Below are 24,034 nucleotides of genomic sequence, written 5' to 3'. Positions count from 1 at the left end.
CACCCCTGGCCTTTGGTCCACACACTCAGCCATGCATCATGCATTCGGCACCTACATGCTACGTGCCAGCTCAGTGCCCGGACATGGCAGTGAGGGCCAGATACAGCTTCTGCCTCCACCTTTCTGACTCCCCCATGTCCTTGGAGCCCCTCCATCTGATTGCCCCTTACAGGGGCTGGTGACTGAGGTGTGTGCACAGTCTGTGTTCCTAGCCAAGAAAAAACTCTGAGCTGTCTGCGGTGCACCAACACCCTGCCCCTGGCTCCTGTTCCCAGCCTCTGTCCTGCCCACTGTGGTGCCTCAGGCTGACTGTGGGCAGGAAGCCTCGGCTGGCCTCAACACCATCAAGGTCTTCCCTAGGCTCCTCCAACCATGCCCCCAAACAGGGAGACTTGGTGGAAGCCAAAAACCAATCATTCACTCCATTGATTCAACGTGTCAAAAAGTGGGAGAGAATTGCACGAGGAAAGCATCTGTGACACATTTGAGATCCTTGCCATGGTGTCAGAGATGGGACTAAGTGGACGATACGTATTACACAGTATTTCTTTTCCACTCATTCCAGTGTAGCAGTGGGTGCATCTCATGAAACCCAACTCAGAAATAGAGTCAAAGGACCTGCCACAGTAACCCATGAAGCATGTCATGATGAGAATGAAAAATACATGAAGGAAAACTGGTTGATTCAGTTGCTATATAGACATCTGGAGCCTGAGTCTGTTCTAGGGCTCTTCGAAGGTTCTTGAACACACACTGATGTTACACAGAAGCTTCCAACTCTGGGCTCTTGGGCCCAGACAGGATACGACTTCCTCATGGATTCCTGGTGGGTGTGTGAAGTGGGTGAAGGCAGGAGACCTAAACTGGGTGCAGGCCAAGGGATGAGGGCTTTCTCTGAGGTATGGGTGCTTTACCAGTTGCCTTATTCTGTATCAGAGTAAATCCTGGCAGCTTCCGCTCTGCCTAGAAACCTCTCTCAGGGCTCTCAAGTCTTGTCAGTAGCTCTCCCCGCATGGTGCCATCTCCTGTTTGGCCTCACCATGGAGAGACTTCCTTTCGGGTACCTGGGGCAGACGTGGCCACAACCACAGGAGTCCTGCGCTGAGTCTTCCTTGTGGTGAGGAGCCGGGGCTGGCTGACATGACGGAGCCAGTGCTCCAGGATTATGCTGGTTGACCAAGTTGGTCAGTTGAAAAATTCCTTAAAATACCCCAGGGGCATGTTTTTATTTTGTATTGTTTTGAAAAGGATAAATATTCCAAGACCTTGATGTCAGATAAGTGAGCTCTATGACTTTCATAAAACTGGCCATGCTGCAAGTTAAAAAAAAATTAGTTAAAAGACTAGAAATTATGGTTACAAAAATATCTCTGCTAATAGTTTACTGTCTGGCTTGAGCGAGTTTGACTTTAAGGTGTGGTGGCTCTGGAAATTTATCGTGAGTCACTACATAATAACTGGCTGCGCTATCAGGCATCGGCCCACACACAATTTTCCAGCCCTGAACTTTGAATGTTTCATACAAAATGAAAATAATACACTCTTATGTTTTATTCCAGGGACGAGGTGGTTGACACCGCCTTAGACTTTGCTGAAGACTTGTGAATTTGATGTTTCCTACGAAATTAAAATGTTTTGAGGAAGCATCTTGTTCTTAGTTGGCAAACACAAATCTTGTTTAAGAGAAAAACCATGCACGTACGGTCTATTGTCTGTAGGTTGATTACCTCCTTTGTGGGTTATTGGCTTGACCTGGACTATCATCTCTCCAAATGGCCAACTCAGCCCTTGGAATCATAATTACACATTTGAAGGAAGACTAAACCAGCAAACACAGATGGTTATCTCTCCGCTCGCTTTATTTTCTCTTGTCTTTTTCTTGCCTCTGTTCTCTTGCTGGGATTAGAAAACCCTAGATATGCTTTCTCCTGTACTGAATCAAAGACAGCCTGATGGAGGAGACAGTAAGTAGATAACCTTTCTTTCTTTACACATGGGGCTTCGTCTTGAGGTTTAATAGCTAGTCCATGGCCATCGGGCTCTTGGAAGATCAACTTTTATTGTATCAACTCCTAGGAGACCAATGTTTTCCCGAAAGCCTGTCTCCATCTGGGACCTCTTCTTGATTCATCAAAGCAGTGCTGCTAGAACTCTTCTTTTTCTAGCTTTTCTGCTTGTCCTGATCTCTCCTTCAAGATTCCCACAGCAAATGCAGCGGACATCCATTCTGGATGCTTGGTTGCTGTGTTTTAATTCATCTTTGCCTCTTTGTACCATTGCCTCGACTGGTCTTTAAGTTCCTGGAGGGGAAAAAAAATTTTTGTTCATTTCTGTCATCCTCATTGTTTGGCACACACAAGGCACCCCAGAAATGCCGATTCATTTGTAAAAGTAGTTTGTATGGATGTTAACTCTCATTTCGGGCAAATGAGGCATTTTCAACTCCACTGTTTTGTTGAATCTTCCCAAGGACCCAAGGAGATAAATACCATGATAACTTCTTAGGTGGTGCAAGTAAGACATGAAGAGCTTCCCGGGGGTCTCCCAAGCCAGGGAATGGCATGCTATCTATAGAGCTTGAATGGGATTATCAGGGCTAAGTGGCAGGGACGCTTCCTTGTCCAAGGAAGGAAGCCTGCTTAGGAAGTTGGCTTAAGGAGCCCTGGAACCTGCTGGATGTGCCTCAGTGAATAATTATGCAAGCTGCTGGCCCACTCCGATCCGCTGGCCTGGACTCATGGCCCCAGTTGAGGCTGGAGACCTGCCACTCGAATGTCTCTCCAAAGTCCTCCCTTAGTTCTTCTGATTATATCCTTGTTATGCTAACTTACATCACAGGATCCTGATGACCGTGGGCAGGGAAACAGCCTTTGCAAGTTCTGTCTTTTATTTTTCCTGGATTGTGATCTTTTATTATTATTATTATTTGATGAACTTGCATCCTTCGCACTGTCCGACAGCCTATTCTCTTCTCGATAGAGCTTGCCACAGGCATAAAGGATAAAGGAGAGCGTCTGGTCCAGGGGATAAGGAGGCAGCTCTGCAGGAACTGAGTAGGGCTCTAAAGTCCTTTGAACCCATGGTGGGTGACGGGGCTGGGGGCAATCTGCACATCTGTGCTCACAGAGCAACACTGCAACAGTGTGCCCTGGGCTGCCCAGCGTCACCCATGCAGCGGACTTGAACCAGCTTGCCTGGATGAGAGTCTGCATGACCGTAATGAGGAGAAATCCTGGTGCCTGGCAAAAGGGCATTATGACAAAAGAGAGGACTTGGCCAACGTACTCCAGTGGTTTTATATAATTTTCCTTTGTTAGTCAATAAACCGGTCTCGGTGGAGGGAGGGCTGTGAAAAATTTCACCCATCCACGGCAGTTTCTCAGTGTCAAATGTCTGTCACAAATTTTGCCTGTGGTCACCTCCAAAGCCTACAATTTAAAAAAAAAAAAACGCAGCAATTATCTCAACCAAAGTGCTATTGAGTGCACTTTCCAGTGGTTGGTCCTCAGGCTCCTTTCCCAACAATGTTTTCCTCGTGCGAAAAAGCCCAAAGGAGCGTGTGCGTGGCTCCTGAAGCCGAGAAGTCAACTCCGCGGAAAATTTGCATGCCGTAATTGACTTGCCGGGAACACTCAAGACCTAATTCTTCAAGCTTGCAATGATGATCACGATTCCCTGCAACCTTCCAGGCTGGCAGTGGAAATGGCAGCCAGACTCTTCCATTCTCCTGTCATCTAGTTCCTTGATTGAACCTTCATAACCCAGCTCAGATCCCCTGGTTGACAGGAGGTTAGAGCTGGTGAACCATTAGCATTCCTCTCCCTTTAGCTCCTACAGTATGTTAGGCTTTTCCAACTCATTTGCCAAGTATTGTGTGGTATTGGACAATTTAGCGCAGAGACATCTTGTGACCCTGGCTACAGGGTAAGTTCTTGAAGGGAAAGCCTGTAGTAGATGCGGAGTGCTTTAGAATGAATGAATGGATGAATGAAGAGATGAATTTTGCCCTCTTTGGGATTTTTTTGGGTGCACACCTGTGATTTGGCCCTATGCACATACATGAAATGGAAGTGTGCCTGGGCTTGAGGAAGCACTAGAGCTGAAGTTGAGAAAGGAGTCCCAGTAGAATTCTTGTGGATAATTTTCAAGAAAATTACTTGGCCCATCATTCCTGGGTGATAGGTCAAATTTAACATGGAATCATGAATCTGCACAAGCTCCTTGTCTGCCTTAATGCTCAAAGAGACAATATGAAATGTGAGTATGAGTATTGTGTGTGTGTGTGTGTGTGTGTGTGTGTGGAGGAGGAGTGGCAAATTGGATCCTGTCACTATTCTGCAGTGAAGCAGCACACAGCTGACTTACCAGAAGCTTCCATCTTTCCGTCATTCTGGCATGCTATATCCTGGGATAATTTCTTGTGTGTTGGGACACCCTCTTCTCTGATTCTGTATTTTGAATCATAAAATGCTTCCACAATGGAACCTTTGGACCTCCAGGGTCCAAATATGGTCAGACAGTGAACCTGAAGGTGTGGATATGGAGAAGTGTTGGGTGGATATTTCTTGTTATTACTTAGGTTGAAGGTAGGGTGAAAACTTTCTCCTGGAGGTCTTGGATGGCTATCTCCATGGTCCTGAATTCCCAGGGCCAAACAGAGGGAAAACAGCCAAATGAAATTTACCTCTGAAAGTTTCTCACCTCCCTTCCCCTCCATGGGCTGCTCTTTCCCAGGGTAATGATGCATTTCCAAAAGGTAATGGGTTTGCAACGGTGCAAACCAATGGTGCGCCAACCCGCTGCACAGAGGGCCTCCTTCCTCAGCCTCCTATCAAATTCTGTGTCCAAGTTTATGGACAATGTGGCAAATGAGTTGGAAAAGCCTAACTACTTTGAACACTTGAGGTGACTCCCAAGTTCAACTGGAGCTCCTAATGAAGCCTAGTGCCAATAATAGGTTGTGCTCTCCTGGGCAGCATTTATGGAAGTGGGTGCAGATTAAAGAGGTAGTGGTTTTAGGATATTCTATACTGGTCAGATCATGTATATTCTGTTCTCAGGGTCATCCTTTAAAAGGGACATTGGTAAATGGGGGCACATCCAAAAAAGGGTGAGAAAACATGAGGACAATGTTGTGGGAGGAATTAGGGAAGATTTGGGCCTTTGCAACCTGACTAAAGAGGCCAGAATGGTCCTAGAAACTGATCTAGTTTAAACACTTCTTTGGTGTTTGTGTTCTACATATCTCTGCCAGATTATCAACTACCCTTGGCCTGAATATCTCTTATGACACAAAACTCACAACTATGACCATCAACAACTATGGAACATAGCAGTCTCCTTTAAATATTTTAAGCAGAACGCTATAAAACCTCTGGAAGGCAGACCATCTGCCAGTGTGAAGGAATGAGAAGGCATTCTTTTAGTTCAGAATGTCCAGATAATCCTTGTAGGAAATGTTATGAGGATTTAGGAGTAGGCTTTGGTGGTAGGTGTAAGCAAGGTCTGCTGCATTTACTTATATTTAATTAAGTTTCTTTGGTGACAAGGAATATAAAACCCCAGGAGACAAAGAGATCAAGAAGAAGATGTAGGGTGGGGCACCAGGGTGGATTAGCCAATTAATCGTCCCACTCTTGATCTTAGCTCAGCTCAAGCCTTGCTCTCAGGGTTGTGAGTTCAAGCCTCACATTAAAAAAAAAAAAAAGAAAGAAAGAAAAAAAAAAGAAAAAAAAAGATGTAGGATAAGAATACAATGATCCATCTCATGAACCAGAAACAAAGTATTGGCCGATCACTGAAGCTGAATCTGTAAATTCCAGAACCAAGATGATTAGGACACATGGTCTTTTCCTCTACTTGTTTTTATTGCTCTACCCTTTCTCAGACTGGCTGGCTCCCCCTCTATCCTATTTATAACTTCTTCCCCATAGTTTTGGGCAGGCTATGTCACCATCTCTCACTACCTGGAATCCTGGATCTACCTGAATTAATCTCTCAACTCCCTCCTGAAGAATTAGCTGTTCGTGACTCCTTTAAGTCTACAGAAAAAAGATTCAAGTTGGCTCAACCCAGCCTTTGGACTGAATGGTCCTGAATTTGGGGCTGAATGGTCAAGTGAATAAGCCTGCGCCAATCAGCTACAGCTTAGGGGCACAGGGTACCCATGAGTAGGTGGAGATGGAGCCTTTAAGAAGTACGTGAAGAATGGCAAAGATTAGATACCTTCTGGAGTTACATAGCTTGAAGCCAAAGAAAGCAATAATATTTAGTGTGAAATTTTAGGTCTACAGAAAAGCTAAAGGCGCTTTAAATCTTACCTCATGGGTTCCTATCTGCTTCCTTAGTTTTGCTCTAGAATCATTTTGTTGTTATCACATAGAACCGTCTCCTTTTCTCATTGGATTTTGCTGACCTCTACTTTGCTTTACTTGCCCAAATTTATATTTCTTTTGTCCATGAAATTTGGCTGTTGCCTCTCTTTCTTTACACTTATTTGTCCTCAGAACCTTGAGGAGTTTTTAAAAAACTGCCCCCAATAGCTCTGTCTTCTGCGATATATATACATGTATTTTCTAAACAGAAAATTCAGAATTAGTTTCTGGTGTCATATCCTATCTTTGAGGCTGCATCTTCCTTTCAACTCAGAGTACAGAGCATGATGACAAATGAGAAACAATCATTTCACACATCCTAGTAAAATAAATCTTCTCTGTCAGAACAGCAGGTGATTAGATCTTCATTTTGATATATGCTGCAGCGTCTTCAGAAATGAACCAGTAAGGCCTGATTTGAAAGAGAATGCAAATTTCCAGCCAAGGAATATGTTGAAGAGATTATACGACTGTGTAAAGCAGTGTAGAAGTGCATCCACTCAGGCAGGTGGTCTCACATTGGTGAATTCTGCTGGCCTAGACCCAAGTCGACACCTCCGGGTGTGGGGGAAGCACTTTGTACCTTATTTAATATTTATTTCTACCACTTGTGGCATTACTAGTAGCTGTGAAGTTTGTGGAAGCATTAATAATGCCTGTGCCATTTCCCAGGTGGCATTATGGCTTGAGTCCTATAAATTATTAATCTTGGGGAAGAAAGCTTGATTCAAAAATTAATTTGAGCGAACGTTACTAGTTTATGGAGTAACTTATGTAAATGGAACATCAAGTTATCGTCTGATTTGAATGAGAATTAACATAAATTGCCTCTCTGGAAAGCTTTTCCTCTGTCTCTCTCAGCACAGTGCTCCTTTCTAGGAGGAGAGACAGAACCATTGGGGCTAAAAGCACGGCACCTGGAGCCAGGTGGCTTCTGGTGGGAAACCAATTCTGCATTTACCAGAGGTGGGACTTTGGGCAAAGTACTCAGCCGACCACTCTGTGCTCTAGCTCCCGAATCTGTAGAATGGGCATGATGATAATGGTACCTGACTTGTACAATTTCTATGGGGCATAACTATATTTTTATTTCTATAGACAAGCAAACCAAGGCCCAGAGAGTTACATATCTCTCAAGTTCACAGAGCTGGTGAGTGGTTGGGTCAGGACCTCAACTTTAGCCTGTTAGCCTTCAATTCATGCCCTCCCCACTAGCAGTGCTCCCTCAGATTGCCTCTCATGAGAATCACCTGGGGATGCTTGTTAAAAGCACATATTCCCAGGCCTTTGACATGGAAACCAGGAATCTATAATATTAACAAGTGTCCCATGTGGTAAGACTTGGAAATGGTATAACAAAGCACCCCCACCTCCCCTGGACCTGCTGAGCTTTTGCAGCTGGCTGAATGAATTTGTGCATGGAGCTGTTTTGTTCTCCTCTGCTCTCTCGGGCTCCCCTTTTACCAGCCTTTTCCCTCTCCACCACCCTGCCTCTTTTCCTCCGCTGGGACTTTGAGAGTGCTGGTTACTTAAATCACCCTCTCTCTGAGAATTTCCAGGCTCTCAGTGTGCCTGCTCACTTCACACAAGGTTTCTTTCCAACGAACCAGACCTCACCTTTGAACTCCTTTATATCTCCTGCCAGGTGACCCTCTGTTCTTCGTTCATTGCTTTTTTTTTTTTCTTTTTTTAAGATTTTATTTATTTATTTAAGAGGCAGGGAGGGTGAGCAACAGATATATATAGAGAGACAGGGCAGGAGAAGGGCAGAGGGAGAAGCAGACACTGAGCAGATAACCTGATGTGGGGCTCAATCCCAGGACTCCAGGACCATGACCTGAGCCAAAGGAAGATGCTTAACCGACTGAGCCCCCCAGGCGCACCTTATTCATTGCTTTTTACCCCTGCTTTTCTTTTCCTTTAGGTTCCCAGGACCATTGAGAAGAGCCCAGATGGCATATGTGTATGCCATATTGTAATGAAAACTGAACTGTAGTATGAATTGCTTTCAGAGTATGTCATAATAAAGTCCAATATTATATTAAATGTATACAGATTTATTACAGATAAAATAATGACTCCTATGCACTTGACTGAAAGTGATTGTATTTTAATCTAGAGAGCCAAAGTGAGTGTAATGAGCCCTGTTAATAGCTGGCCATGCCTGTATAATTTGTAAAGGGTCACCTCATTGACATTCTGCTTCAGGGTTTGCATTGTCTTCTTTGGGCAATGCCTGGATTTGGAATTCTGGGTCACAGTGTAACTTCAGATCCCAGTCATTTTCCTACAAGGCCAAATGATGGTTCAAGAAGCAATATTTCACTGAAAAAAAAAAAACCCTTGATTTCTGCAATTGTGTAGGTCAGAGTCAAATGTACTCATATCTGATGTGACAACAAATTGATTCAAGGACTTTGGCCCACATGCTACCACTCGAGGAGCCAAGCCTAAATTAGATGCAAAAATGAGCAGTTATGTGTGCTGTTGCCATCTGAATAAATGGCACTCAGAAGCACCAAATTGATCGCATACTCAGGAGAGGAAAAATAATTGGGCAAATGAAATTTTTACCTGCTTATTTACACAGCAATGTGGATGTTCAGTTGAGAAGAACATAATTATTCCAGGTCCAGTGAAGGCTCTCTTGGAGGACAAGAATTATACATATTTGTAAATAATCATATCGGCCTTTTATTCCATGATTATTAAATTTTTTTTTGCATTTATCATAATTCTCAAGGTATATGTGAGCAAGCCGAATAAAACAAACTGCTCTTCTCAGGTATGCATGATTTTTTGGTATTTCGAAAATGTGTTAATTTAACACCTTTTTAATGGGCTCTATGTATTTTGAGGAAAAAGTCAATGCACAATGGTATTGTTAGAATGTTGATGAGACATAATTAAAATATGAAGGTCTATCCCCCATTAACTAAGTATGTGACCTTGAGCACCTGGGCCCCCTGTCTGTCTGAGCTCCACTTTTCTCACACATAAAAGGAATGCCCCTTATCTCACTGGATTGTTGAAATAATGACATATCCCAGTGTATGGAGGAGTGCATGGCCAATGGCGAAGCCCAGCAGCAATAGATGATCATTGTTTTATGTTTGGTGGAAAGGAAAAATTGGTGGAATTCTTTGGACCAGACCTGTACTGAGAGGCAACGGGTATCTGTCAGGACTTGGGAAATTGTGATATGATTGAACTGTGGGGTGACCTCACAATGCATAGAGAACAGAGGACATCCTGGTCTCTATCCCTGGATGGTGACTGACACCCTTTCAATCACTCAGCAAGATGGCTCATAGACTAGTACTTCCCAAATAGTTTTGCAAGGAATTTCAGCCCTCTGAAAAGAGTTCCATAAGTTTGGAACTGCTGTACCCATTACCTCACCGTCAGGGTTAACATTGCAAATGTGTATGGTATATGCCGTACCATCTAATACGCACATAGTAGCCCTATGTGGTGATTCCACTAGAAATTCATTTTTAAAAAACTAAAAAATTCACTTCCTTAGTCACACTAGCTACAACTCAAGTGTTTCATAGCCACATGTGGCTAGTGGCTACCATCTTGGGAAGTGCATATATAAAATATTTCCATCATTGCAGAAAGTTCTATTAAACAGTGCAGAAGCATTCCGAGGCATCCTGTGGTAAAAGAACTTACTGACTTTGTTCACTTAGCAAACCTTTTATATCCAGCAGAGCTTCCATCCAGCCAGATACTGTTTAGAAAATACAATGCGGCATCCTTGGCGAGGTATACCCCGTATCTGGATATGGTGTTCCAGGACCTGCTCCTGTGTCCACACGGTTCTTCAAATCCTGTTCCTGCTTCTACATGTTTATTTGTGTTCTTGACCTTGTTGAAAGATTAATTGTTTTGATATTCTAAGACACACCCCACCATGCTTCATGTCTTTGTGAAACTCATCGGTAGCCAGTGTTCCCTGGCACACTAACTGAATGGCAGTGGCCATTTAGTGGCCACACTGTGCCATTTATTCAGAACTTCAGACACAGAACTTCAGAGGGCGGTTATGTAAGTCAGCCTTCTTGTTTTACTTATGAGGAAACTGAAACCCAGAAATGTGACTTTCCCAAGGTCGCTCAGTTAATAATAAAATACCTACTTCCCATTAAGGCTATTGGGCTCATCTTCTTTTCCAAACCGAAGGGGGAAAAAGCAATTATTAATGGACTAAGATTATATCAATGGTAACATGGGCTTTATCTCTAGTTTGAGACCTTGCCTATCTCTGTGAGAGTGGGCTTGGGATAAATTTATTCTGTATTTCATAGCTTAACGTGTTCTTATGAGCACTGATGGGATAGGGCTTATCAGTGAAAAAAATCACCCACCACTCAATTTCTTCCCTCTCCTTTATAAAACGTCTTTGATGATTTTGAGCAACCAGCCAATAATAACTGTGTGAATTTGCACTGCTTTTGCACCACCTTGGAACTCCTCTGATTGACTAGAATTTTAGCTAGACCGTATCTACCTTTAATTTTTGTGGCCATGGGATAAAAAGTGAGTGACAATTGTAACCTGCATAATGGAGGAAAAACTGCACTATTTCTTGTTTATAGCAAGGCCAACATTTGCTATGAAGGAGCGAGTTCAGAGATGCAGGTCAGATATGCATTTTCATGCCCAACACTGTGGACAGGTCGGTAGTGCATGGGGGTCGGAATATAGGCTGTAAAAGGAAGACAGGTCATGTGTCAGTGTAATGTCCTGGGAGGAACTGCCCTATTAGGGCTGTGATCTGGAACCAATATACTTCTGGCACCTTTGCTAAGATGTCAGTGGGAAAGCCCCATTAGTCATCTCTGCCAGATGGGGGCTTCTGGAAATCTCTGTGCTGCTATACATGTTTCTGTTGATGAAACACTGAAGCCACAGGGGTTGTGACCACAGATGTCTCATCCTACAGATCCTCTGGCCCCGCAAGGATCCTGAAGACGGAAATGAGTTGTGGAGTCTGATCTTTGAAACCTTTGTGTTTTAAAACATGGAAAATATCATGTTTGCCATTTCTCTTGGAACAAATTTCCAGAGAATTTTAAACTTTAATGGACGAGCCCATTTAGACCACCTCTGAATCTCTGAAGACGGGAACCTACCCAGGTAGTTCAGGAGTGCTCTGATGTTTAAGAAACACTGCTCTTGAGAAATCACTCATTTTCCCAGGATGTCATTAGCTGTGTGAACAGTAAAATAACTTAATTATCATTAAAGAGAACGATGTCAGTATCTTTGTTTTGACTTCACTGAATTCAAATTTTGCTCATCTACGTATAGAATCAGGTATAAGCTTCCTGTTTAACAACCCCGTATCACAGCAGAGAAATTGGCTTTGTTTTTTTCCCACCTACTTGCAGCATCTCTTCCTGTCTTGTTATAAGTAGTGAGAGTTAGAGAAAATTCTGGCTCAAGATATGACACAAATATTTAAGTCATATGAATCCTTTCTTTCATGGGGAAGCTCCATAGACAATGTCCAGATATTAGAGCAAGCCCTAGAATGCCTGTGTGACTCCAGACTCTTTGCTCTGAGTTCTTTATAGCTCGTTTCTCCTGCTCTGTGGAGTGATTCGGCCATGTTAGTAGAGTTCATTTTTATGGGTGGATTTGACCTTGTCTGACGTCTTTTGAATACAGAAGTTTATTAGCCATGGACATAACCCTCCTCTGAGATGGAAAGCTCAGTCTGGAAGATCCTGCCACAAGACAAGAGTCACAAGACCAGAGTTCTGCCTCTGGCTCACCTCAGCCAGCTGTTGGCCTTGGCCTTCTCCGTTCAAGTCTCTGGGCTTCCCGGTAGTGTTACAAATTAAATTAGATTTACTAAATCCAGTGGCCCTTTGATCTAAAATGATCAACTAGGGATCCCTGGGTGGCGCAGCGGTTTGGCGCCTGCCTTTGGCCCAGGGCGCGATTCTGGAGACCCGGGATCGAATCCCACATCGGGCTCCCGGTGCATGGAGCCTGCTTTTCCCTCTGCCTATGTCTCTGCCTCTCTCTCTCTCTCTCTGTGATTATTATAAATAAAAAAAAATAAAAAAATAAAATGATCAACTATAACATTTAGTATTACTGACCACTTCCTCCTTCTTAAAATGTTCACTTTTTTTTTTTTTTTTTTTTTTTTTTTTAGCTTTTGAGCCATCATTCCATGTTAGTTCAACCCAAATTACTGGGCTAAGCATTGCCCTGGGGATTCAAGAGTAGGAACAAGACAGCTTTTGTCTTTGATGAGCTCACAAGATATGTAAACATAATCTAACAATTTCTTCTCTCTCTGAATTCTCCTTCTTACTTCTAGTCACTTCTTCAATTTTTTTTTTGTTCTATCACCAACTCTCCTCAAATTTTTTGTATACACTAGTTCCCCCTTATCTGTGGTTATCTTTCCATGATTTCTGTTCCCTGTGGTGAGCTATAGCTGGAAGCAGATGATCCTCCTGATGTATCGCTGGCTCAGTAGTCACTCAACACAACATCACAGTGCCTACATCATCCACCCCATTTCATCTCAAAATGTCGCACTTTACCATCTCACAGCATCACAAGAAGGATGAGCACATGTAATAAGATTTTTTAAAAAATATTTTATTTATTTATTCATGATAGACACAGAGAGAGAGGCAGAGACACAGGCAGAGGGAGGAGAAGCAGGCTCCACGCAGGGAGCCCGATGTGGGACTCGATCCTGGGACTCCAGGATCACGCCCTGGGCTGAAGGCAGGCGCTAAACCGCTGAGCCACCCAGGCTGCCCTGTAATAGATATTTAAAGAGAGAACATGTTCACATAACTTACAGTATATTGTTATAATTATTCCATTTTATTATTAGCTATTATTGTTAATCTATTATGCCTAAGTTGTAAATTAAGGGAAAACATATAGGAAAAAGCAGAGCACATACACATAGGGTTCAGTACGATTTTTGGTTTCAGGCATCCTCTAGGGGTCTTGAAATGTATCCTCTGTCAATAAGGGGACACTCTACTGTACTCTCCTTGGAAAATAGTACTCATTCCTGTGGTTTCAACTACCATTTATATGCTATTGATTAAAATGAGGGGCACCTGGGTAGCTTAGTCAGTTGAGTGTCTGCCTCAACTTGAGTGTCATGATCTCAAGGTCCTGGGAGGGAGCCCCACAGCAGGGTCCTTGCTCAGCAGAGAGTCAATCTCTCCCTCTCCATTTGCCTCTCATTTCTGTTTGTGCTCTCTCATTTGCTCTCTTTCTCAAATAAATAAAATCCTAAAAAAAAAAAAAAAAAAGATGTATCTCTAACCATGACCCCTCCCCCTCATCCCCCATCTTTACTTATAAGTTGGTATTCACATGTATCTCCTAGTCATCTCTACTTGGTCGTCCCTCAGAATCCAACTCAAAAAGTTGAAACTAAATTTATTTTGCTCTCATCCACTTCTTCCCTTCTGCTCTTAAAATCCGCTCCTTCTATTGAATTTCTTATCTCGGTTAAGGGCATGCCATCCATTTAGTTACTCAGATTAGAAACTTCAGAGTCATCTGCCTCTCCTCAACATTGATGTAATTGGTCATGTTCATTTAGAATCCATCTCTGAGGCGTTGTTTGTGTCTGCCTCTCCCTTTCTATTATTCCTGCTACTGCCCCCACTGAGGCCTGGATTAGCTCTCCTTGGGAATCCATCAATTTTAAGATGAACACCATCTCCCACATTTAACATTTCCCAAATCGGGATGCATTTCTGAGTTTCTATGGCCGGGCAGCAGTCATGAGGTCAATAGCACAGCCTGTGCACACGCATCCAGACTTGCAGAAAGGGCTTCAGTCACTTGGAAACCCCAGAGACATTAGTGGAACATTCTTAAAAGAAACGATGCATCATTAACAGGCCATGCGGCTCTTGAGTGGAACAGTGTTTGGGAAGAGTCAGGCCCTGAATAGGAAAAAGTGCTAGGAATACTTTAACCAAATGATTGCTCTTATATTTTCCTTTTTATGTATGTGGGTGCTATATGACAAAAATTTGTCAGTATGAGTCTAAAAGAGCCATTTCTGGAAGTACAAAATAAAAATTCCAGGTGAGAAGGAATATTGTGTTCTCATTTAATTGGTAGAATTTTTCTTTTTAGAGGCAAATAAAATAATGCTGTGACTAAAAATTGATTATATCTTAGACTTGCAAAAATATAGAAAAGGATCCAATGCAAAGCTCCCTAATGAACCAGTACTTCCACTACTCTTTTCAGTTCTCCTTGACTTCAATTTCTTCCTCTCTGGTCCATTTTTCACGTTGCCACCAGCATGCCCAGATCGGATCCTATATTTCAAGTACTTAGAAACTTCCATATGGCAGAAATTCCCAAACTCAAGCTGCACAGAGTCACATGGAGGGCTTGTGAAAACATAGATCACTGTGCCCCAGCCCCTGAGTTTCTGATTCAGTAGGTCTGATGGGGGCTAAGAATTTGCATTTTTAATAAGCTCTCAAGTGGTATTGATGGTGCTGGTTTTCAGGGGTCACACTTGGGGAAACATTGCCCTATGTCATAAATTCCAAACTCCTCATATGGCATTCAGGGCTCTTTCCCAAGGGCTCCCCTGACACAGCTGCAGCATTATTTGCTTGTGTGCCCTCACATGCCTATTCCTTTCCCCACCACACCTGGAACTCTCCATTCCCAAGCACAGCTGGCACTTCATGATTCTGTGATTTTTCTTTTTATACCCTGCCTGAGAACTCCTGAAAATTATCTGGCTTTTAAGATACAGTCCAATGTACAAATTCTTCAGCAGAAACTATTTCTTTTACTTATCTTCTCCAAAGAGGTAAATTTCATGATGTTTATCTATTAAGATCAACTTCTAAGACGGTTAAACTCTATGCTCAGGCTCTTCCAGTAATTAGAAAGATATTCTTTTGGGACTGACAGGTCACCGAGTTTGACGGGGTTTTCCAATTTTCTAGATTATCAACTTGGCAATCATCCCCATACAAAATACAGAATTTATTTTGAGTCAGCGGGACCATTGTCATGATAATTTTAAATATTTATAGGATGTTGTAAATATATATGATACTGAAAAGCAATTTAAATTGTACCAAACCAACGAATGTTCGTCATTTCAGTATATTTATAGTTTGGGCTCATAAATAATATAACAAGATAAAAGCTCTGGGAAGTGGGAGCATAGGCAGAGGGAGAACACAGGAAGGTGATTGTAGGATGTGCTGTGAGGCAGGAAAACTATGGATGATAGTCTACACTACATGATGGTTTTTCTAGACTTGTGGCCTCAGATAAACGGATCTAAGTTTAAGTCAAACAAGAATGTAGGCTGTATTTTGAAGGAACATTCGTCACTTTGGCAAACGATTTAAATCATGGACTATTTCTTAAGTAGGAACTTGACCAGTTTTATACGTCGTCCACACATGTTCACTGAGACACACACACACACACACACACACACACACACACACACACTGATTCCTAATTGGGAATAGCTCAGAAATGCAGAATTAGTGGAGTTGTGACATAGTGTTCCCTGGTCTGCTCAAGTCTCATAGATAAAACTTTCATTTTTTCACTTACTTATTCAATGAACGTTGAAGTCCACAGTGTGTGCACACCTTATCCTGACCCTTGAAACGCAGCAAGGAATCGGTTTACACAATAAGAAACAAATGAATGAAAGTCTTTATAGAACCTAAAATAAAACTGTAACAACTTGGAATACAATTACTCTTAACAATCTACCTTTTCGGCCTTTCCAGAACCCTTTCCAGGTGTACGCCAGTGTTTCCATTCATTTTATCAGTTGACACAACTTCCTAAAGACAAGTACTATTATTATTCTTGGTAAAATGGACCCTTAGTAATTCTAGATTAAGGGGCACCTGGGTGGCTCAGTCAGTTGAATGTCTACCTCTTGATTTTGGCTCAGGTCATGATCTCAGGGTCTTGAGATCAAGCCCTGAGTTGGACTCCACACTGGGCAGGGAGCCTGCTTAAGATTCACTCTTCCTCTCTCTCTCCTCTTCTTTAAAAAAAAGGAAAAGAAAAAAGAAAAAAAATATTACACAGCGGATCAAGTGTAGATCCAGAATTAAAATCAGCTTGACCTTATGCTATATGTGTAGTTTCTAGTCTGCAATGCTCTAGTCTAATCAGGGAGGAGGCTTAATAAACAATTACAGTGTTGTGTGATATGTGATCTGGGAGGGGAACTACAGGAGAGGTTAGGAACACATACGAGGGGAAAGATAACTCTTTCTGGAAAAAATAAGGTCTAGCAGTTAGCCTGGATTGAGGAAAGAGTATCTGTTAAGATCCCAGAGGTTTGAGGGAGGTTGGCAGCGTGAGGAGCTGGGGAAAGGTCAGCAGGGCAGGAATCTGAATGCCATTCTGACCACTATCAACAATACCACTGTGACTTCAGCTGCCAACTATGCATCCATGGTTCCCAATATATACCCTTTGGCGTTTACTCATTGTTTGCTTTGGGTTGCGATGTAAATGTTTCAGCCCCCAAAGGTTGCAGACATCTTATGCACTGGGTATGTGTCTCATCATTCCTATTATTCAGTGTAGTCAGCACTGTTCTCTGTTTCTGGCAGGCACTGATAAAACTTGCAGATGACAGTGTTCCATTAAATGGTGTGAAAGGTTTAATACTCTTTCGTATGGCCCCTTAGTGATTCTCTGCGCCTCTCCAAACAGCATACAGGGGAATGTTTGCTCTCTGTTGCTTGTCCCCAGAGGAGCTCAGCAGATTCACCTGCATGCTCCAAGGTGGGGCTGATCTCTGTAAAGAGCTGGCTGCCTGTTGGCTTGGCCTCGGAGGCAAAACCATATGAGGAGCTAGAGTGTGATACTGAAGAAAAGAAGAGTGAAGAAAATGCCTAGAAGGTACAGAGGCTTTCCCATCTCTTTTCTTTTGTCAGGGCTACTATTATTCTCAGGACACTAAATGTCTGATCCTATATGGTGCTTTAACACTAGTCCTGGGCAATGGCCAGGTATGTACTTGCGATTCAGGTATTTCGTTTTTAAACACTGTTATCAGAACACAAAGGCTGTGAAGCATCCAGGGCCCATGCCCACGGATCTAGCCCAGTAAATAAAGTTTTTTTAGGACAGTAGTCCCTGCTGTCACCCTTCCCTGCCACATCCTCATTCTTTCTACTGAGGAAAACACAACTGTGTTTTACATACCCTCCCTATGACTCACGACCACTTTGTGCCTCAAGACCATTCTCACCTGTATTGCCATCTCTTTTCCCATGCTTCTTTGATTTTCATATTAGTGAAATCTATCAAATGGTCTTGAATCACACGCACACACTCACACGCACACACACTTGCACACACCCTATGCCCTGCATAAAGATGACGAGTTTTAGTCTCTTGGCTCTTTGATGAAATGAAAGCAATGATGGTGCACTAACATTTACATTAACGTCTTTTCCCCTCCTACTTTGGTGGTAATTTAAATGAGGTTTTGGTTCTTTTTCTTCAAAGAGGTAATCACCTGACAAAATAGATTTTCTTTTTTCTTCCCATTGGCTTCCAGAAACCTACTCAGCCCACTAATTGGAGAATCTGAGTTGTTTCGTCAAAGTGGAATTGACCTAGATAAGTCCTATAGGCTTAATTTAAGTAGATTTTATTCCAATACCTTTTGGAGGACCTTTTGGAGTCCATGGATAAGAAGTAAAGGTCTAGACTAGCTTAGTAGGAACCCACTACTTCCATTGTCTTTTCAAATTCTTTCTTTAGAGATCTACATTTCTGCCTTGCAGAAATCCTTTTAAAAGGGGCTTAATAACAGGTTCTTACTTCTTTGCTATATTCATCATGAAATATCTCCATTCCTAACCACATTCTCCAACTGTAAAGCAGTAGGGGTGTGTTCAGTGTAATGAGCTCAATTTTCTCTAGCAGCTCTTTGCACTGCCAGAAGGAAGAAGGAGGCTATTTTCTTGCAGGAAGAAATAGCCCCCTTTCATCTCATTGCTGCACAAAGCAGCTCTCCACTGATTTCCTCAGGATGGTGATATGAACAGCCCAAGAACCTTAACATGAGCTACAAAGTCAGGCCGCTAACACCGTGGTTATGAGCTCAGGCTTTGGAGTCAAAGAGACCTGGGCTCCCACTTGATCTTAGCCAAAAGATGGAGAAGCGATAAACAGACGTGGGTTCAAATCCTAACTCTGACTTTTCTTAGCTGTATGTTATGGGATAAGTTGTTTGTCCCTTCTAAGCTTTAGTTTCCTTATTTGGGGTTAGATTAGGGGTACTCGTGCTCTTGTGAAAATTAAATGAGTTAATGAATGAAATGCACTTAGCATAGAGCTTTATCATAATACTTAATGTTTGATTAATGTTGCTGTAATATATTCTATTTACACAAATTTCTGAGGTTTTCTTGATGATTAATACTCTTTGTATGCCAGGACTCCGAAACTTCTTCCTCCCTCCCTGCCTTGATGTCTGAACGTTTAGGAGCCAGTTATAGTGCAAAGGAGTTCACTTCTAATGGATGTTCTCTGATAACTTGAATCTCTCTGGAATTGAACATTAGCTAGAAAGGGAGATGAGGGCTTAGCTAATGTTTAACCCTTGCCTTAGAATCCATGTACTATTTCTGTGGAAATCCCCTTTAGGCCTATGAAACCTCCATATATCAAAAGTTATTTCCATCTGCATTCTTTCCTGCTTCTCCTCTTGTCCTTCTGACCTGCTTATGGGACTAGAATTTCATTATCTTTTTTTCTCGAGTTCACTCAGGAGCCTTTTGTCTTTGCCAAGCTTGGTGCCTGGACCATCTATGGTTTTTTGAAAGTGAATGATAGGTTCGTAGTGGATTATTGATTCTTGTCCCAGCTCATGCCTATCTGGTATTTGGCTCTTAGCATTCCACGAGGCTCACAGTTTGTTTCATTTTTTTTAAACAGGCAGCTTTCTGTCATGGAGATCTATACACCTTTACTACCACCTGCCTACAGATGCTTCATGCCCATTAGTTCACCCTTAGATTAGCCTTGAACCATTTAATAAGGCATGTAAAATTTCATTTGCAGTAGAAGCTTGTGCAGAAGAAATCATTTTGGTGATTCCAACATATCCTTGATTAAATCCATCATTCCCCCTTACCCTTGTACTTTTATGTTCCTTGGATCAATCTGAACCAATAAATTGGCATCTGGGCAGCATCCTTGATTCTCTTCTCTCCCTCTACCTACCTAATCTCCATGTTCTGTTGCACCATCCTCCACAATTCTCCTTGATGTTATCATCTCTCCTCCCACAGGCATTGTCCTAGTCTAGGTTACCTTATCTGATGCCTGATATCTGTGAAGCTTCTAGATTGGCCTCTCTGCCTCAGTCCTCTGCCGTACATTGCAGATAAAGTAATCTTTTGGCAGTATACATCTGATAATCAATGACCCCTTGTTATTCTCAAGATATACTCAATGCTGTTCATTGGGACTTACTTTGATAGCGGGTCCCAGGGAAGACCCTGGAATCAAGCACTTGTGTTCAAAAGATGGCTCCATCATTATTGCTATGTTACCTTGAGTAAGTTGCCTTATCTTTGTGGGCCTCAGTGATCTCATCTGTAAAGTAGGGATAATGATGGTACCACATAAGATTGCTGTGAAGTTTGTGATGATACATGTAGAACACTTTGGACAAAGTCTGATATATAATAAGCTCTCAGAAATGTTAACCACTATGACTGCTACACCATGAGTTATGATACCAACCATCAGCTGCAGACCCAGCTGGGGATCTGGGAGAGGCTGGAGGCATCTGGAAGTCCAGCTGTCTTCTCTTCAAGATCAGCAATGAAAATGGAACTGAAGGCTATTATGGAACTCCATCATTTTCTATCTCCAAATTCAGAAAGTTGTTGTGGAACAGAAACCAGTGCCTGTAGTGTGTATAAGAATGAAAGGGAAAAAAAAAAAAAAAGAATGAAAGGAAAAGGTGAAGGTAAGATTTGATGTATCATTTCAGTTGGAGATATGAGGAAGTAGAGGTTTCTTCCAGAACTAAAACCAAGGGTGAAAGATGAATTGAATGAGTTCTAGAGCAATCCAAACCACTCTAGTTCTCAAAGAAGCCCAGCATGACCCAGAGACACAAAGCCAGTAAAAACTGACAGTGTTTCTGGGCTATGTGGATACTAATATTTTACATATTTATAGGCATTGTCTTACTGCATCAAAACTTCATTATTTGGACTCTGAAGCTATAAGCAAAGATGGCATGAATTTTTAAAAAACTTCAATATGTAAATTAAGCATAAGGAAAATAGTTATGTGTCAAAGGATGGCATGACTTTTTAAAAAACTTCAATATGTAAATTAAGTATAAGGAAAATAGTTATGTGTCAAAGGATAGTTTTATCAACACTTTGTAATGCTTTCCATACCCAAACTGTCTGAAGCCTAAATAAACTGCCTTGGATTTCTAAGGGTTGTCCACTGCTCTAATGACCTTAAGCTGAGATTTCTGGAAAACAAAACAGAACTAAGAATAGAGTCTATCTAGCATGACTTACTCTACTAGGTTTTATATATAAATTAATTAGATAAGGAAGTTCCTACAACCATCCCTTATCTATTTTTATGGGTGAGACCATTCCTTGAAAACTGTGGCCCCCATACTGGCCCACTGAAGGGAAACGAGGCATATGCAGCAAAGGGCACCTCTGTACCCTACTCCTTCGACAATACCAACATTGGTTACAGGCTCACCCAGTTAGTTTCAGGTAGGATGGAGTCCTATTTATTTCATTCCAAGATTTCTTGGATTTACCTTCCAGGAAGTTCCAGTCTATGATACTGTTTTAAATCAGTGAGTCTCAATCAATGGAGACTTTTGCCTGCCCAGGGGGCATTTGGCTGTGTCTGGAGACATTTTTAGTTTCCACGATTGGAGTGGTGGGTGGTACTGGCATTATTGATAGAGGCCCAGGATGTTGTTAAACCTTTTACACTGCACAGAAGAGCCCCTTACTACAGAGAATGATCTGGTGAAATGTCAGGGGGCCTGGAGATGAGAAACCCTAGAATAGATGCTCTTGGCTTGACAGGGATCTTCTGCACAAAGATCCTCCTGATGTTTATCCTGAATATCTATCTAGAATATTTCTAGATCAGACTCAGAGCATGGAGGCCTCCAGTGGGTTCTAGAAGCTATGAACGCAAAGCATTCAGTCCCTCCCCTACAGTCTCCCTCACTTGTTCACTGAGGCCTTAGATGATTTCATCAGGTCCTTTTCTACAATTTGAAATGAAACTTAAGTTGTAACTACACTTAGAAAGGGAAACAAATTGACTTCAATCTTCAAAGAATAAGTGAGATAGTTATAATTTCTTTAAAAATATATATATATTTCTTATACTTTTCTTGATGAAAAATTTTGATGAGATAGAGAGTGCACCAAGTTTCTTGGTAGTTACCAGATTTAGCAAATAAAAATACAGAATAATTTTAAGTATGTCCCAAATATTCTATGAGACATACTGGTACTGAAAAGTTATTTGCTATTTATCTGAACTTCAAATTTAACTGGATGTCCTGTATTTTATCTGTTCACCTTTCCTCTGGGTGATTTGAAGAGTGAAAGATAGTTCTTGAAGGAGAGAAAAGAGGCAGAGCAGTGTGGGATCTCTAAGACATATTATATCCATGATGAACTTATTCAGTCTCTCTGTTCCTGAGTTTTATCTTATGTAAAATGGGGATAATAATAATGATAGTACCTACCTTATAGGGAGGGTATGAAGATCATATTATAGTAATTATATATGTAAAGTACTCAGAAAAATACTTGGTACCTAAGAACACAGCTCATGTTAATTACTATTATTAATCATTATTATTAAGACTGTTAGTATTAGTCCAAGGCAACCAAGTACATCTTGGTCTTTTTTTTTCTTTTTTTTCTTTTTTTAATCCTTTGGACTTTACTTTCATGATTTGGAAGGGTAGGAAAGAAGGAAACTGGGTACCCCTTTTTCCAAGAGACTTATGCATGTGACTATTGTTTGGTAGCAGTATTGGATAGCAGACAGTTTTCCAAACTAGTGTGCCCATCTTGCCTCAAATACCTGCACTGCCAAGCGAAGCATCTGCCTTTCAGAAGAGCTGTATGCCTGATTTCTGCCAGGGGCTATTGTGACAAAGCATTTGCATTCCTGCATGGGTGATCCTAAGGCGAATCACGCAGTTGCTATGGAGAAAGAATCTACAACAAATTATCAGTACAAGATAATTTGTTGTTCTAATTCTACAGTGGAGAAGAATGATTAGTGCTCTGGGAAGAGCAATTTTCCTGTGCTTATTGTTTTCCCCCATATATATGCATGAAATACACACACAGACACAAATGCAGCAAAGGGGTTCTTCTATACAGGTTTTAAAAGATCCATTTTACATAAGTGTCTGAAATATTCTATTCTGTTCAAAAATCTCTGATAAGTTCTTGCCTATAGAATGATAGAACTGTATGGTATCAACAACCATTTGAAGGGAGAGCCAGGGCAAGAGGAACCCAAAGGAAACTCAGAAGGAAGGGGAAGGTGGAGGAGGAGGGTTTTATTCAAACAAATAAGTTTTATTAGCATCTAAAACTAACATTGAAACATACTTTAATATTTATACTGTTGATTGTTTTGTTTTGTTTTTCTCTTTTACTCACTGCAGAATGAGGAACAAATCGCAAGTACTTACTTTGGGGAGACAGAGACCATTAGTGTAGATCTTACAAAATCACTTCTTAAAAATCTCTGTATTATGCTCCTCAAATATCTAGAGCCAGTCTTTGCATAAACTATCACAGCTTTGTCTAATACCTTCAATTCTGCAGCAGCCCAAAGATATGGATAAGATATATCACCACTTGCTATTATGGAAATATGCCTATTACCATATTACCTCATGGTAGTATCTAAAAAATTCTTTCTTCCATGGGAATCTCTGACAAGCTGTTATTCGTTTCCTTGATGTTAAAAGAATCTGTGGGAGGAAAAGGAGGAGGGAGCATTGCCACTGAAGCCTAGGGAGAAGACAGTTTCAAACTAGGAGGTTTGGTAAATAGTGCAGAAATCTGGGAGTTAGACACCTATCAGGAGGGATTTGAAGAGTGAATAGAAGTCATCTTGATTAAGATGGCTGCATAAAGTGTTATTTTGACACACATATTTCTGTTTCAAGCACATAGTAATGGTAGGGAGAAAATAAAAGAAGAAAATTCAGAAGATATAACCAGGCTGAAAAACAGTTACTGAAACAAAACCAAAACAAAGACTTCAATAAATATGGTAAATTGCAGACTGAACACAATTAAAGAGAGTACTAGTCTTATGTCTCCATAAGGTAGTATGGAATAATTCACCCAGAAAGTAGAACAAAAAGACATTTAAAAATATGAAAAAGTTATAAAAGCCACAACAGCTAGATGAGTGGTTTTCAATATTGTGCCAAGAGGATTTCCAGAGGAAAAGATTAGGTAAAGTGTTAGAGCTGTAAGATTTTAAGACAATATCTGAGAATTTTCCAGAATTCAAGAAAGACATAATTCAATAGCAAACAAAAAAACCCCCAAAAAACAAAAATAAAAAAA

At 41.5% G+C, this 24,034-nt stretch overlaps 2 long non-coding RNA genes across 2 annotated transcripts in view; one reads left to right on the top strand and one right to left on the bottom strand.

The window, feature by feature from the left end:
* LOC118351893 (uncharacterized) overlaps positions 1 to 24,034 on the top strand; it is a 62,698-nt gene that overhangs the window by 26,574 nt on the left and 12,090 nt on the right. The window lies entirely within an intron of this gene.
* Positions 13,033 to 22,626, bottom strand: LOC112678750 (uncharacterized). Its single transcript, XR_003147809.2, has 3 exons — positions 22,521 to 22,626; positions 20,166 to 20,332; positions 13,033 to 13,170 (listed from the first exon to the last, which is right to left on the bottom strand). It is a non-coding gene; the product is annotated as an uncharacterized LOC112678750 (long non-coding RNA).

Source organism: Canis lupus, chromosome 22 (assembly GCF_003254725.2).
Source record: "Canis lupus dingo isolate Sandy chromosome 22, ASM325472v2, whole genome shotgun sequence".
Taxonomy (NCBI): domain Eukaryota; kingdom Metazoa; phylum Chordata; class Mammalia; order Carnivora; family Canidae; genus Canis; species Canis lupus.
Note: the sequence above shows the minus strand (reverse complement) of the source record. Positions and strands in the feature narration are given on the sequence as shown.